At 49.1% G+C, this 14,482-nt stretch overlaps 1 long non-coding RNA gene across 1 annotated transcript; it reads left to right on the forward strand.

Annotated features, from left to right (window-relative positions):
• The first annotated feature begins 407 nt into the window (after positions 1–407).
• LOC139034392 (uncharacterized) lies at positions 408–13,450 on the forward strand. The gene is made up of 2 exons (XR_011486854.1): positions 408–550; positions 10,088–13,450. It is a non-coding gene; the product is annotated as an uncharacterized lncRNA (long non-coding RNA).
• Positions 13,451–14,482: the final 1,032 nt, after the last annotated feature.

The following is a 14,482-nucleotide window of genomic DNA, read 5'->3' on the forward strand; positions in this document are numbered from 1 at the left end:
GTAAGTGCAAAGGGCTTTGAGCAGAGTCTGTTGTAATTGCTACCTTCTGCTGCAAGGGGCAGCTGGTTTTTTTGCAGTTTCGCAATCTGTGTATACTCATAGCTAATGCAGGAAGTGGGAATTGTAGCTTCAAATTATTGTCACTGGGAACTCAGAGCAGACCTGATGTTCAAAGGGCAGAGATGGCTCCAACATGCTAATATTTACCATTTGCCATGGACCGCATGAAAGGGTGTGAGGCCTCTAAAGTTGCTGCTGTCTCCTTTGCTGGTTCTGGTTTTGTTTTGTTTTGATCACTGAGAAAAGCAGGCTAATGTTGTGAAGCTAGTGTGGGTCTTGGAGCCAGACAGTCTGGGATCAAATTCCAGTTTTATCATGTAACAAATGTGTGAGCTTGGGCCAGCTAGCCAGCTTCTCAAATGCTCAGTCCGTTCCTCTGTACAGTGGGCATATTCATGAATACATTGCAGACTGTCCTGGGAATTAGCTGTGACAGATATCATGTGCCTAGGGTAGGGCCTGCAGAGAAGAGCAGCTCAATGAATGAGAGGTAAGTTACGGCTATTTCTGGGAGGAAGGCGCAGTTCAAATGGCCTTTTTGGAGCTGTTTTTTATCTAGGAGTTTAGACACTAGCTGAGAACTCATCCTCATCTGTATGGGTGAGAAGGATAGACAGTTTCCATAATGGCAAGTTTCAAATGTTTCATTCTCTCCTTAGAATGAGCTTTTCTACATGAAGATGTATTCATTTCTTTCCTGTTAACCTGTCATGTGAATAAAGCTGGCTGGACTTTTTTTATTTGCCAAATTAGGAGCTGTCTTTGGGATGCTTATATAAAATATAAGGTAAATGGTTACATGCCACTTAGAGGCTTGGCCATGAAGTATAAAAGACTCAAAGATGGTGGAGCCACACAGTGGAAGGAGCCCGAGTTTCCTCTTGAGGAAGCAGTGTGCAGGAGAGCACACCAACTAGGAATATCCACTGTGGATTTTCTATGAGTGAGAAATAGGCCTTTTCTGAGTTAAGCCATTGAGAGTTGATATATTCTGTTACAGCAACTAGCATTAGCCAACTCTGACTAATAGCAATTGTATAAGCAAAGCAGACTCTCAGAAACCTGAGAAACACTCAAAGAGGTGGTAGGTTAGGGTCCAGGCAGCTAAACTGAGGTCTGAGAAGAGCGTCCATGTTACTCCATCATCTTAGACATGTAGCAGCAGTAAGAGGATCTGGAAGAGGAAATAACTGGTGTATTCAAATAGGAACCCCAAAGTGAAAGGCACAGGGTTGAATCCAATGACTGTTTTCTCCCTCACCAGGCAGGTCAGTTAGTTTAGAACAAAACACAAAAGGCCTTTTCATCATCCTGAGTCCTCTCCTGCTCTTCAGCCTGAGGGGAATTAAGGGTGGCAGACCTGAGGCTTGCATGAAGCTGGTAATATTCAGCTCTGGTAGATTATATGTGTCCCCAGCCCATGAGAGAAGTGCAACCCACTCCAGGTCAGCCTCCCAGGTTCCTGTGGCCTCCTGTGTGGGTGTAAACTAATCGTGCAGGTGGATTCTCAGGAATGCCCTGTGAACTGCTGTTTTCATGCAGTTTGGAGCAAAGGAGGAAATCTTCAGTGCTAAAGGACACTAGAAGGAGTGTCCCAGAGAAGTAAAGTTGCCGGCATCTCTTTTCTCTCACCAATCCACTTCATTCACTTCAACGGGCTCTCTCCCTATAGACCCAGAGACATATAGACAACAAACAAAGCCTACTTCCAATTGTTATCACGCCTGTAAAACCCTTCCCAGCACGTTAAAATCTGTCCATCCTTTTGTGACCTTTCCTCATTGCCTGGCCTGTATTCTTCAGTCACCTGGAGAATTGTGGTGGTCCCTGGATCTTCCTTCTCTACAGTTTATCCAGGGCCAAGTCCTGGTGGTTCTCCCTTTGCGGACTTTTCCTCCTGGATCCCTCTTCCTAACTTTCACTCCGGCCCCCTCCGTGGGCCCTGGGCTTTCTTACCTGTGCTGTTGCAACCACCTCCTTACTGGCCCCCTGCTCCCAGCACCCGCTCCCCGCTCTTCCCACCCAGGCACCCTGCAGGTTGTACTTTTCACAGCGCTCTCAGCTCCTCACAAGTCTGCTTGAAAACTTTCCACGTCTTTCTTGGCTGTGACCCTGAACTGTCGATTTTCTGATGGAATCAGAGCATCCTTTGTTCCAAAGTTTTCTCATTGTTTTTTTTATTCCATGGGATTGTAGAAAACATCTCCCGCCAGGCACACCCTACTGTTTTTGTGAAAATTATAGGCTGCAAATAACTGCTTAAGTCAACTGCCAGATGAGGTACTTTCTTCAGAGGGAAAATTCCAGCTGTTGAACAAGTTTATGGCTTTATTTTTTGGAGCAAAGAGTTCATCAAGTGAAGAAGAGAATTTTCCAGGTGCCTCAGCTCCGTTCTTACTGTAAAGCACATGTGTTTGAGTGGGCTACTTCTTTCAAGGACAAATTTATGACTCCAGTACATAGCCACCCCCTCGTTGGGCGCCTTCTGCAGCCTTAACTGTAGATGCTTTGGAGAACACACAGACAGAAACAAAGACTTAGAGAGGGCCTGAAGAAGAGACTAGCCACCTCCCCATCCTAGCCCATTCCTCCTGAAATTTGAGAGCTTCCTGCCTCAGGCTCTGAGTTGTTACTTTGTCCTGAAGGTAATATCTGGCCTAAGCCAGTTTGTTCCCTGAATCTAAACAGTTTCAAATGAGACCCACATAAGACAAGCTTCCTCCCCATGCACTCTTGCAGGGAGAAGAGGGTACCCAGAAGAAACTAGCCAAGATCTGTGATCAATCCATGCTAGCCTCTCAGGTGGCCTGCCTTTCCACAAAGCATCCTGGACACAGGCCAGGAAGTGTGTGCACCTGTCCCCTCCCCCAGACCTCACTTCCTTCAAATGCCTCTGTGCCTCACCCCATGTCTTATAGATGGATGGACCATCCTCAGCGGCCACCATGCAGGGAAGCCGCATATTCTAGAACTTGCCCATTGTCAGGCAACTCCCTCAAAACTTACCCATTCTGTGTTCTCCTCTCCCTAAATCCTACAATTAGTGGGTTGGATAAATTAATTTATGTTTTGGGTTTAGTGAACAGTAATCACTCAGTATTAACTGCACACCTTGTTACTCAAAATGTGTCCACAGACCAGAAGCAGCTGCCCTGAGAGCTTGTTAGAAATGCAGAAGCTCAGGCTCACCCCAGCCCTTCTGAATCAGACTCTCCAGTTTAACAAGATACCCTAACACACATGGAAGTCTGAGAAGCAGTGAGACTTCACAGATATTTTGCCCCTTTTCAGCAGATTACATTCAGTGTGAGACATTTCATGTTAGTGATGCCAGTGGTTTGGCATTTTCACACTTTTACTAAGCCTTTTCACTAATGTGAGCTTCTGTGGTTATCAGAGCAGCTGGACTATGTGTTTCTGGAGGCTCCAGGGACCTGGGAGGTTTCTCCTGGCAGCCTGCCTTTGGGCCTGGCATGTGACCCCAGTTTAATTAGTAGGTGAACAAATGAATGAATTAATGGACCCCTGAGGGACTGGACAGCAGACATTCTTTCCATTTTTCCATTTTGCACATGAGGAAACTAAGGCTCAAATAGGTTGAGACTTGCTCGAGTTTAGTTCATGAGAACTGAAATTCCATCACTGACTTCTAACTTCCCATCTCCAAGGGATGGAGACTTTCTGATGCTGTGTTTCAGGGAGGTTTGTGTGGTCCTCACTCCCCGCCCCCACACCTCTTTCCTTGTCATAGCTGTGCAGACTTTGTGGAACTGCCTTCCTGCTCTGGGGCTGGGTGGGTGGAGAAAGCTGCGGCACTCTGCATAGCCCACCTGAGCCCCCACCCTGGCAGGCTGCCGCAGACCTGTGCGCACAGCATGCTCCCCTCAGCACCCAGGTGGCCGGCTGTGGGAAACCATGCTGCAAGCAGTTCTAGGAATAGGAACTCCGGCTGCTTATCTCCCTCACCCCTCCAGGGAGGAGGATAGACAAGGCTTATTGAGAATGATTTCTCAGCTGTGAATCTGCTAAGCCGGAATCATCTACCCTGGAACACCCCTTCCCTTCAAGGGTACTGGGCTCTGGCTATCCTTGTGGAGTGGGTCAAATGTGACCTGGTACAGAGAGGCACATATTCACTTGCTTACAGGGCCCTTGGAGAGAGAGCAGAGTAAGTAATCAGGCAGCAGTTGGAAAACCCAGCACCACAGGAATGCACTGAGCTTCCCATGGGAATTACTGCAAAGGGTAGAAGCAGATGAGGGCTTTGCCTTTCACTGATTCCTCCAGCCCCCAGGAGGGTAGAGATCAACCTTCATAATTTCCCTCACCTTGTACTTCCTGAAATCACTCCAGCTCATCCACAGCTGGATCCCTGCCTCGATCTCAGGCTTGAAATGCAGACCAACCCCTATGGGGCTGGGTATCGTCATCCCCCACACAGGGCACCGTCATCCTCGGTGCCCTGGCTGCCCAAGACACCGAGGCAAGTTAAAAACACTAGTGAGAGTTGACACTCTTTTTTCCCCTCAATTTCTTTCTTTCTTTTAAAAATAATTTTATTTACTTTTGTTTTTGGCTGTGCTGGGTCTTTGTTGGTGCATGGACTTTTCTCTAGTTGTGGTGACTGGGGGCTTCTTTCTAGCTGCAGTGCGTGGGCTACTCATTATGGTGGCTTCTCGTTGCAGAGCACAGCTCTAAGGCGTGCTGACTTCAGTAGTCACAGCACATGACTCAGCAGTTGCAGTCCCTGGGCTCTCGAGCACAGGCTCAACAGTTATGGTGCACAGGCTTAGTTGCTCTTTCGCATGTGGGATCTTCCTGGCTCAGGGTTTGAAGCTGTGTCTCCTGCATTGGCAGGCAGATTCTTTACCACTGAGCCACCAGGGAAGCCCCTCTTTCTTTCTATTTATTTATTTTTGGCTGCGCTGGGTATTGCTTTGTGCATGGACTTTTTCTAATTGCGGTGAGCAGGGGCTACTCTTCATTGTGGTGCACAGGCTGCTCACTGCAGTGTCTTCTCTTGCGAAGCACAGGCTCTAGGCACATGGGCTTCAGTAGTTGTGGTGTTCAGGCTTAGTTGCTCTACAGCGTGTGGAATGTTCCCAGACCAGGGATCACACCCATATCCCCTACATTAACGGGGAGATTCTTAACCAGTATACCAACAGGGAGGCCCATGAGTTGGCACTCTGTGAGCACTTCCTACTCCCAGCACCTGGCATCAAGTCATCAGATCCCCACCCCAGGCCAAAGAGATAGGAAGCCCCTCTGATTATCCCCATTTTTAAGATGAAGCAAAAGAAGCACAAAAAGGTGATGTGATTGCCCAAGGTCACACACTGGTGGGTAGAAGACCCCTGTAACCACATCTTGGGTTAATGAGTTAGGTGAAGACAGCATGGCTTGGGGAAGGAGGGGTCCCTGCAGCCCTGGACACTATCGAGATGACCTGCAGACTACAGTCTGCCCAGTGCTCTGGGCTCAGGCCTGGGGTGTGTGTGTCAGGGCCAGGGGATGACACTGGAGAAATGATGCTGAGGGGCAGGGCAGAAAAGGGAACCCTTCAAGGAGTGTGGGAATCTGACCGATGTTGCTGGTAGGTAAATGGGTGGCATCGTGGGGGCCTGACTGAAGAAGCAGAAGATAGGCGGCCAGAGGCTCGGGGCAGACAAGAGGAGGTGAGGGCTGGCCTCGGGCAGAGAGAGTGGGGCTGAGTAGACAGGCCACATCTGAGAGAAACAGCAGAGGTGGAGTTACTAGAACGTGACTTCTGGTCCTGTGTTTGAAACGCTTCCTCTTCTGGGCTGGGCTTTTAGCCCAGAATGGGCAGTTCTCTGTCTGTCTCGTCTCTCTGTGAATGTGGCAGTCGGTATGACAGGGATGAATCAGGTCGAGTTTGTGTTCAGATTCCTGGAGTGTGCCCAGGGGTCTCCACCCCAGCCAGGGTGGCATAGCTCTCTCCAAAAGCCTACCGCGGTGGTGAGTGACTGATGGCTCCTGTCGGCTTTGGTGACCTTTTCACTCCCACCTTCCCACTCCTCCCAGCTCTCCCCTCCCCTCTACCGTGCAGGCTGAGCCACCGTCCCTTCACGGACTGCACAGACACTGCACTGGAGCTGCTGAGTGGGCTGCTGCCCAGGAGGGCGTTGGGAGGCTGTGGCTGGCGGAGGTGACTTCACCTCTCAGGACTCTCTCAAGAGCCCCAGGGGAAGGATGAAAGGTTTGAATATGGGAGAGTTGGCATACAAATGCACTTGTAGGAAAAAGCAAATTTCTTAAATTACTAATCCATCCGTTCTGTGCTAATGCCTCCTGAAAGAAAACTTTCAACTTGGATAAAACTGCCTTTTCTTGCTTGGGATCAATCGTACCTGTAATTAGGAAACTGTGCCCCGGTGAAGCCGTGGCCCTGGGTTACAGAGCTGACTTGACCAGGACGTAGCTTTATGCCCTTGCCCTTGGGCAGTCCCGTTTCCCTGGGCTGCATGACTCCTTCTTTGTATCTCCTGGCATTTACTTGGGTCTCATAGATGCCTGACAAGATTTATTCTTTAATTCCTAGCACTGTTAACTGTGCCAGTTTCCCAGAGTCTGTTTTCCAAGGTTTTGTGGTGGACACAGCTTGGACCGCTTGTCACCAGGTGGTGTGTTTCCACTTTGAAACACAACGTTCAGTGCTGAGAAGACATTTTGACCAAACCGTCCTCCTTTCCTCAAGATAGAGGCTATTTCCTACAGGGAAAAGTCACCTTCAGTCTTCCCTGGCCCCCTACTCCAGGGCATCCCTCAGGATCCTCCTCAGGGAGAGAAGCAGGACTGAGCACATTCATTGAGAAAACTCGGGGAGAGCTGCTCAAGCCCCCGCCATGCACATGGTTGGTGCATTGACATAGACAGCTGAGGTTTTGATGAACACCTTTATAAGGGCCTGCGAGTAGATGGTGGTCTGGGTTTCAAAGAAAGTGAGCTTATTGCTGACCTAAGCACCCACCAGAATCTCCTGAGCAGCCACAGAAAAGGGAAACTGTTCAGTCACGTCTGACCCTTTGCTACCCCATGGACTGTAGCCTGCCAGGCTCCTCTGTCCATGGGATTCTCCAGGCAAGAGTACTGGAGTGGATAGCCATTAACTTCTCCAGTGGATCTTCCCTATCCAGGGATTCAACCCAGATCACTCGAATTGCACACAGATTCTTTACCATCTGAGCTACCAGGGTAAGAAAAGATTCCCCACAGGGACCACTCTCTGATCTCATTGGTTATCGTGTCTTCACACCCTAGTGTGAATGAGTCTGCTGCTTTCTGAGGAGAAGAGTGTAAGCCTCTCTTGCGGTATGTGCTATGTCAAGTCGTGTTCAACTCTTTGTGACCCTATGGACTGTAGCCCTCCAGGCTCCTCTATCCATCGGATTCTCCAGGCAAGAATACTGGGGTGGGTTGCCATGCCCTCCTCCAGGGGATCTTCCCAGCCCAGGGATCAAACACATGTCTCTTGCATCTCCTGCATTGGCAGCAGGTTCTTTATCATTACTGCCACCTTGGAAGATGGTTGACTTTGTTTTCTCTTCAAGAGGTTTCAGGCATCTGTGAGAGGAACCTTGTCCAGCTAAGAGTCTTTCCTGATACTGTGATAAAAAGGCAGTCCCTGATTTTATCTGTGTAAAAGGTTAATAAGGGATAGACTCATGGGTCTGAAACCTTAAATTGCAAACATGGGATCTGGGTTGTGGTCAACTCCAGACTAGGAGGAGTGGCCCTTGTGTCCATTTACCCCAAGCTCCTGCCAGCATGACAGCCCCTCAGTAGCAGTGTTGGTCAGTCTATTTAGATATTCTCCCCATAACTGCTGCCTCCTATGAAATTTGAGTGTCGCAGATACATCATAAATCTGTTTGTGTACTATGGCCTTTTGGAGGGCCACAGCCATTACAGTAGCTAAGACTTCTTGTTCTCCAAGAACCTAAGAAAGCTTGTTCTCTAGCCTGTCCCTGAGCAGTCACTATGCAGCTTGTGCTTGGATGTCACAAGCACCTGCCTCCTTCTCAGGGTAGCCTTAAAATACTACTTGGCAAGAGAGAACTCTTGATACACACCACTTGAATGACTCTCTGGAGAATTATGCCAGGTGAAAAAAGCCAGTCCCAAAAGGTTACATACTGTATGATATAATTTACATTATGTTTTGGAAATGATAAAATGTTAAAAATGGAAACCAGATTAGTAGTTGCCAAGGGTGAGGTGTGATTGTAAAAGGGCAAAGAGAGGGATGCTATGGCTTTGGGACTGTGTAGAACCTATGTATATAATAAAACTGTATTGACCTGAACACACACACACAAAAGTTAAACTAGGGAAATCTGATGACAATCGGTAGATTGTATGATTGTTGGTATCCTGGTTGTGATTCTTTTAAATTTTTATTGGAGTATATTTACAATGTTGTATTAGTTTCTACTATTCAGCAAAGTGAATCAGCCATACATATACACATATCTCCGCTTTTCTGGTTCTGATATTGTGCTGTAGTTTTATGAGATGTTAGCACTGGCTGCCGTCTATGGGGTCGCACAGAGTCAGACACGACTGAAGCGACTTAGCAGCAGCAGCAGCAGCATTGAGGGAAATAGGATGAAGGGCACAGAGAATCCCTCTATATTTCTTAAAAATTGCATGTGAATTTACAATCATTTCAAAATACAATGTTTAATTTAAAAAATAGCTAACTTTGAAAATTGAAATGAAACAAAGTAAAGAGCCTATGTTTTCATTTTATAAATCTAGGATTTGTTTTTCTCCTTGGAATTTTCTCAGAGCCCATGTCAACTGTCAAAGTCTGTCTGATGGACTTAAAAGACATGTAAATGAGCCCACATGTAAATGAGCCACTCATGTACCAGAGGCAGCAGGAGTGTGCATCCCAGTGCTCTGGGGTGGGGGTGTCTGCTGGTGGGTGGGGGGAGCTGTTCAGACATGTAGGAGAAGCGGGAAGAATGAAAACCTGGCTTCCCTCCCTGCCCATGAAGCCCCAAGGGGAGAGATGCAGAGAGGTGATGGGGGACAGGAAGGGATGCTCCCTTGTCCCCCTGGGAATTGACCTTCAAAGGAGCAACAGGAGAAGGAGGGGAAGGCGCTCAAGCTGCTACAGGTAGAAGGAGCCAGGCAGAGGTTGGGAGCCCTCAGAACTTTCAGTTAGGGAACTGCCTGGACCTGCTCAGGAATGTGGGAGGGGGTTGGGCAGCCTGGAGCTGTTTCTGTGGCTTGCACCCACCCTGCCCCTCCCCTCCTCACTAGGCCAGGACATGCACCATTTCTGCAGCAACTTGGAGGTCAGGGGTGGTGAGGAGGCTCTGTCTAGCCCAAAGCAGAGGGGGCTGTGGCCCATCCAGAAAGGAACCAAATTCTAAAGGGTCTCATAGATCTGTTGGATCAACAGTCCCCTCCCCCGCAAATCATTTGTTTTGAAAACTGCCTGTAATCCATTTCGTTCTTAAAGCTGGCTGAGCTTGCAAAATGCAGTAGCCCAAAGTCACTGCAGCCCCTGCATATTTTAGCAGCTGAGCTCCTTGATATGAGGTGGGGTCTTTCCCCAGTATCTCCGCTCCAGGTGGATCCAGGTGACTCAGACCCATTTCTTGGGTCCAGAATGGACTGAAGTGGTCGGCTGCCTGGATCCATGCATGGAAGGGGTTAGCATTGCCCACGTGCCCTTCTGTTGCCAGGACGCAGCCAAGTTGCTTTTTAAGCATCTGAAAGCCTTGGTTGATGTGGAATCACTGCCCAGGCCCTCTGTGAAAGAAGGATGTGGATTCGCTGACGGGGCCCAGGCCCTGTCCTGAGCGCCTCACAGAACACACGCACCCACTGCCCCACTCAGATGTGGGTCCTCCACTCCCCTTCAGATGAGGCTCACAGAGATGAAGGAGCCTGCCTGGGGTCCCAGCACTGGCTGTGCTCACCCTGAAACCCACGTGTGCCCAACTCCAGAGCCGAGCTCTACACCACCTGGCTGTCTACTTTCTGTCTACAGGTCACACTCTGCACGGCCTCTTCACGCCCCTCTCTGCACCCCAGTGAGGCAAGGAAGGTGGGGATTATATCCCCTTAGTAGAGAGGAGCCCAGATCCCAGAGGGGCGGCTTGTGCTGAGAACCGCAGAGTGGACTGCAGAATTGTCCTCGATGCCGACTTCGCTGGCCTTCCACCTGAACCACGAGGCTCCTCCTGTGACCCGAGAGACTTGCATGACTGTCACTTATACACATTTACAGAGGAGGAAGGTGGCTCTAATGGGAATCAATGTTCTTGTGACTCCGGTATTTCCAGTTGCTGGTACTTAGTGACAGTAGGTTCCTCAGATGGTTTGATGCCCAGAGAAATTTCGTAACACCTTTGGTACAGGTGTCCATCTGCCCCTGCACAGCCCAGCTCCGGCACTACCTTGGTGGATCCTGCTCACCTGATTGCCCCACAATCCATTGCATAGAAATGCCAGGGTGGGGCAAGAAGGGAAAAGAGGGAAACAGCACTAGGAATCACTAGACTCATGCCAACAGAAGTGGGGAGTGGAAGGAATTCCCTGGTGGTCCAGTGCTTGGGAATCTGCATGCCAGTGCAGAGGACCTGGGTTTGATCCCTGGTCTGGGAAGATTCCACATGCCTCAGAGCAATTCAGCTGGTGAGCTGCAACTTCTGAAGCCCGTGCGCCCAGAGCCTGTGCTCCGTAGCAAGAGAAGCCACCTCTATGAGGAGCCTGCACACCACAATGAAGAGTGGCCTCCGTTTGCTGCAACTAGAGAAAGCCTGCAAAAAAGCAACAAAGACAGCTCAACCAAAAACAAGTTACTTAATTAATAAAGTTTTTTTTTTTTAATAAATGGGGAGTGGAACAGGGGGTATAGGTATGGAACAAGGGTGCTTTGTTCTCCTGGAGGTGGGAGAAGTGGACGCCTCCAGCTGGAGTCAGGAGGCCTGGGTTCTGGCCCCACCTCTGACCCTGACTGACATGCTCTTCACATTCTTGAGCATACTGGGGTGCAGGTGCCACCCTGATGAAGGGGTGCTCTTAGGAGCAGGTAGCAGAGGGGGACCTGGACAGAGGGCTCTGAGCTCCGGTTCCCATTTCAGCCAGCTCTGTCTGATTCAATCCACCTCTGTCTGATTATACAAGGGGGCCCACCTAAGATTGCTGTCCAGAGGATTCCACAGCTAAAGCTAGTTGAAAGCTCCCGGCTAGATGGTCTGAGCACTGCACAATGGGAGCAGACCTCTGCTCTCCAAAACCAAGTGTAAGAGCCAGGAGAAATAAGAAGTAGGGACAATTCCTGCAGGAGGAGGAGACTCATCAAGGGAGAGTGGGTCAGAGAAAGGAAGAGGAGGTGGAAAAGAAGAACTGTGTGTCCACAGAGGCTGCTGACAGCTTTGCTCACTGACTGGACTGATGCCAAAGCTCTGGGACAATTACCTGGACTCAGCCCAAAGAAGATGTAGCTGTGATGCCCTGGAATTCCTCTCCGATTATTATAATAAGATGTGCTCTGGTGATGGCATGTTGCTGAAAACCAGAAAGGACCAGCATGGAGGGCCTGCAGCCCAGGTATGTGGGGCTTCTCCTAGCCTGGGCAGAGTTCAGTCTTCATCCTGCAGGCTCCAGGCACCATCCTGGAGGGAAGTGGTACCGTGTGGTTTGATTGTGAACAATTTCAGAAGACCCAGAGCAGAGCAAAAGTTGAAAATCAATTCTCCTCTCTTCTGAATCTCTGTGTGAGCATGTTAATTGAGTGGGCAGGGGTCAGGAGTCTGTATTTCTCTTTTAAATTTCTAACATTTCTCATTCACGTTTGCTCGACTTGAAGCCAGCACTGTGTTGGGCTATCTGGGTCTCTCTGTTGGCCCAGCCACCTGAAGTTCCATGCTGCCTGTCCCCAAGCTTCTCATACTCTTAATAGCAGTTTGACCTTATAAACCGGCTGTCTGAGGGATCCCTCAGTGGTGTGTGAGCCCCCGAGGGAATTTTATTTCCTTTCTCTTTCCAGGCACTGGGTTGCTCCTCCACATCATTCATTAGGGCAGGCAGTCTGGAACGTGGTGTGGATTTGCATCACCGTGTCATTTACAAGGACATGTGGCCTTGGACGCTGGGCAAGTTACTCATTTGTTCGGAAACTCAGTTCCCTCCCCTGGAGAGATACATTACAGTTTATGGACTCTGCCTGGGAGAGGCCACAGGAGCCCAGAGCCTGAGCCCCATCGTGGCTCAGCCGAGGGCAAGGCTGGCATTCCAGGGCACCTTGCAAGATCCTCGACTGTCAGGACAATGATGGGTGGGCGGTCACTGCTGTTGTTCAAATGCGAGTGATTGTTACAGGTCCTGCATCTCTCCACCCTCGCTGCCCACACCACAGGGGTCACCCCAGACAGGGCTTGATGTCTTAAGTGCCCCCTTTGCTCACTACACAACATCTGCTTTTCTTCCAAGAAGCCTGCATGACTGGGTGTCTTCTGGCTGATGAAGTGGCCAGCCCTTGTGGGCTCTGAACCTGAGGGTTCAGGGTTTATTGATTCACAGGTGCCTTGAAGGCATCTGTTGTCATGGTCTGGCTCCCCCCAAACTTTCCCTTTGCCCTATGTTTCCTTAACTACCCATTGTGCCGAAAGGTTCGATGACAAAGCCCAGCAATGCTTTTTCACTGGCCAGTCAATTGGCTATGCTTTCAGCTACTGTAAATTTGGAAAAATCCCTCTTCAATAGGTCCTGTTGGGTCTGGAGCCATTTTGACTGGTAGCAAATGGGAAAGACACAGTATCAGAGAAAGAGGAAAATGAATGAGGGGGTCAGCTCTAGCGGGCGCCAGGGGCCCCCGAGCAACACTCACTCCCTTACAATCCTCTCCCTCTGCTTTTTTTTACTTAAAAAATGGCACAAACCACAATATAACAACTGTAACAAAAATGTTGCTTTAATCACTCCTAATCCCATCAGTCAAGCAAATCAACTGTTTTTAATTTTGGCTTCCAGAGTTTGTCTGTAAGCAGATGTTTTTCTAAACAGCTGTAATTGGAACATGGTTTTGCATTCTGTGTTCCCCCTTCTCTGCTAAGCCTGGCCTCACATTGCTACAATCTTCCTGGGTATCATTTTTAATGGCGCACTTCATTGTGGCCTCTGGAATTCACTTACCATCCCTGTAAATAGCCATCACATCATTACTTATAAAAGCTAAAATTAGCTGGGAAACAAGTATCTGGGTTATTCTATAATTTCCCAATGTTATTGAATTCTGTAAGTATCTGTCCTTAACATGCTTCTTTGGGAAGGCACATCACTGTTCCAATCCTGGAGCTGTTCTCTATGCCTCCTGTGTAAATAAATACATTTTCTATTTTCAAAGGAAGCTCCAGCCCAGACCCCTTTGTCTGTCAAGAGCACAACCAGAGATTGTGACTTTTTTGAGTATGAATTTACCTTCTTCGCCATCTCCTCTTCCATCATCAGCAGCAGCACCACCTTACTAAGAGCTGCCATTTGTTGAGCATTTACCCTGTGCCAGGCACTGTATTTTTCATCATTATTTTGTTTAACGCCGTCTCTTACTACCGCGTCTATCCTCTGCCACAGATGAGCACACTGAAGCTCGGGATGCTGGAGTGGCTGGTCTGAAGTCTAGTGGCTCTCAGGAGTGAGAGGCCTCATCCAGCTCCCAAAACCCCACCCTGGGAGGCATCCCTCTAAGGTGACTGAACCTTTGCACCATCTAGCTCCTCACACAAGGGCCTTTCATCCAGGGCAGTTGGTTAAGGGCTCCCAAGGTGGGCTTCTGGGCCCAGGGAGCCTACTGTCTTAGTCCTTCTGGCTGCTGTAACAGAATACCACAGACTTGTAGCTTCTAAACAACAGAAACTTATTTCTCACAGTAATGGAGGCCGGGAGGTCCATGATCACGGCACTGGCAGATTCAGGGTCTGGGGAGGGCCTGCTTTGCTGTAAACCTCACATAGCAGGAAGGCAAGGGAACTGTCTGGGTCCCATTATAAGGGCACTAACTCCATGCTGAGAGCTCCACCCTCCTGACTTCATCACCTCCCCACCTCCTAGTATTTCTTTTGGCATTAGGTTTTGACATATGAATTTTAGGGCCACAAACATTCAATCCATAGAGTGCACTTACTACAATGAACTTTTCTCTTGAGGGAAAAGCAGAACTTTCCCCACCCCACAGGAACCCTGGGCAGAACGGAGAGCCTATTGAAGATGGGAGTCCAGCGGTCATGTTTCCTTTACAGAAATCGAGGCCCAGAGATGCCAAGAGATGGGGAGTGCCTGGCCCAAAGTTGGGTCATTGGCACAACACCCACCCCACAGGAGCTGGGTCTCCTGACCCTGTCCTCCTCACTGGGAAGTGATTTCAACACACTCCATCTAAAAG

Source organism: Odocoileus virginianus, chromosome 3, assembly GCF_023699985.2.
Source record: "Odocoileus virginianus isolate 20LAN1187 ecotype Illinois chromosome 3, Ovbor_1.2, whole genome shotgun sequence".
NCBI classification, from domain to species: domain Eukaryota; kingdom Metazoa; phylum Chordata; class Mammalia; order Artiodactyla; family Cervidae; genus Odocoileus; species Odocoileus virginianus.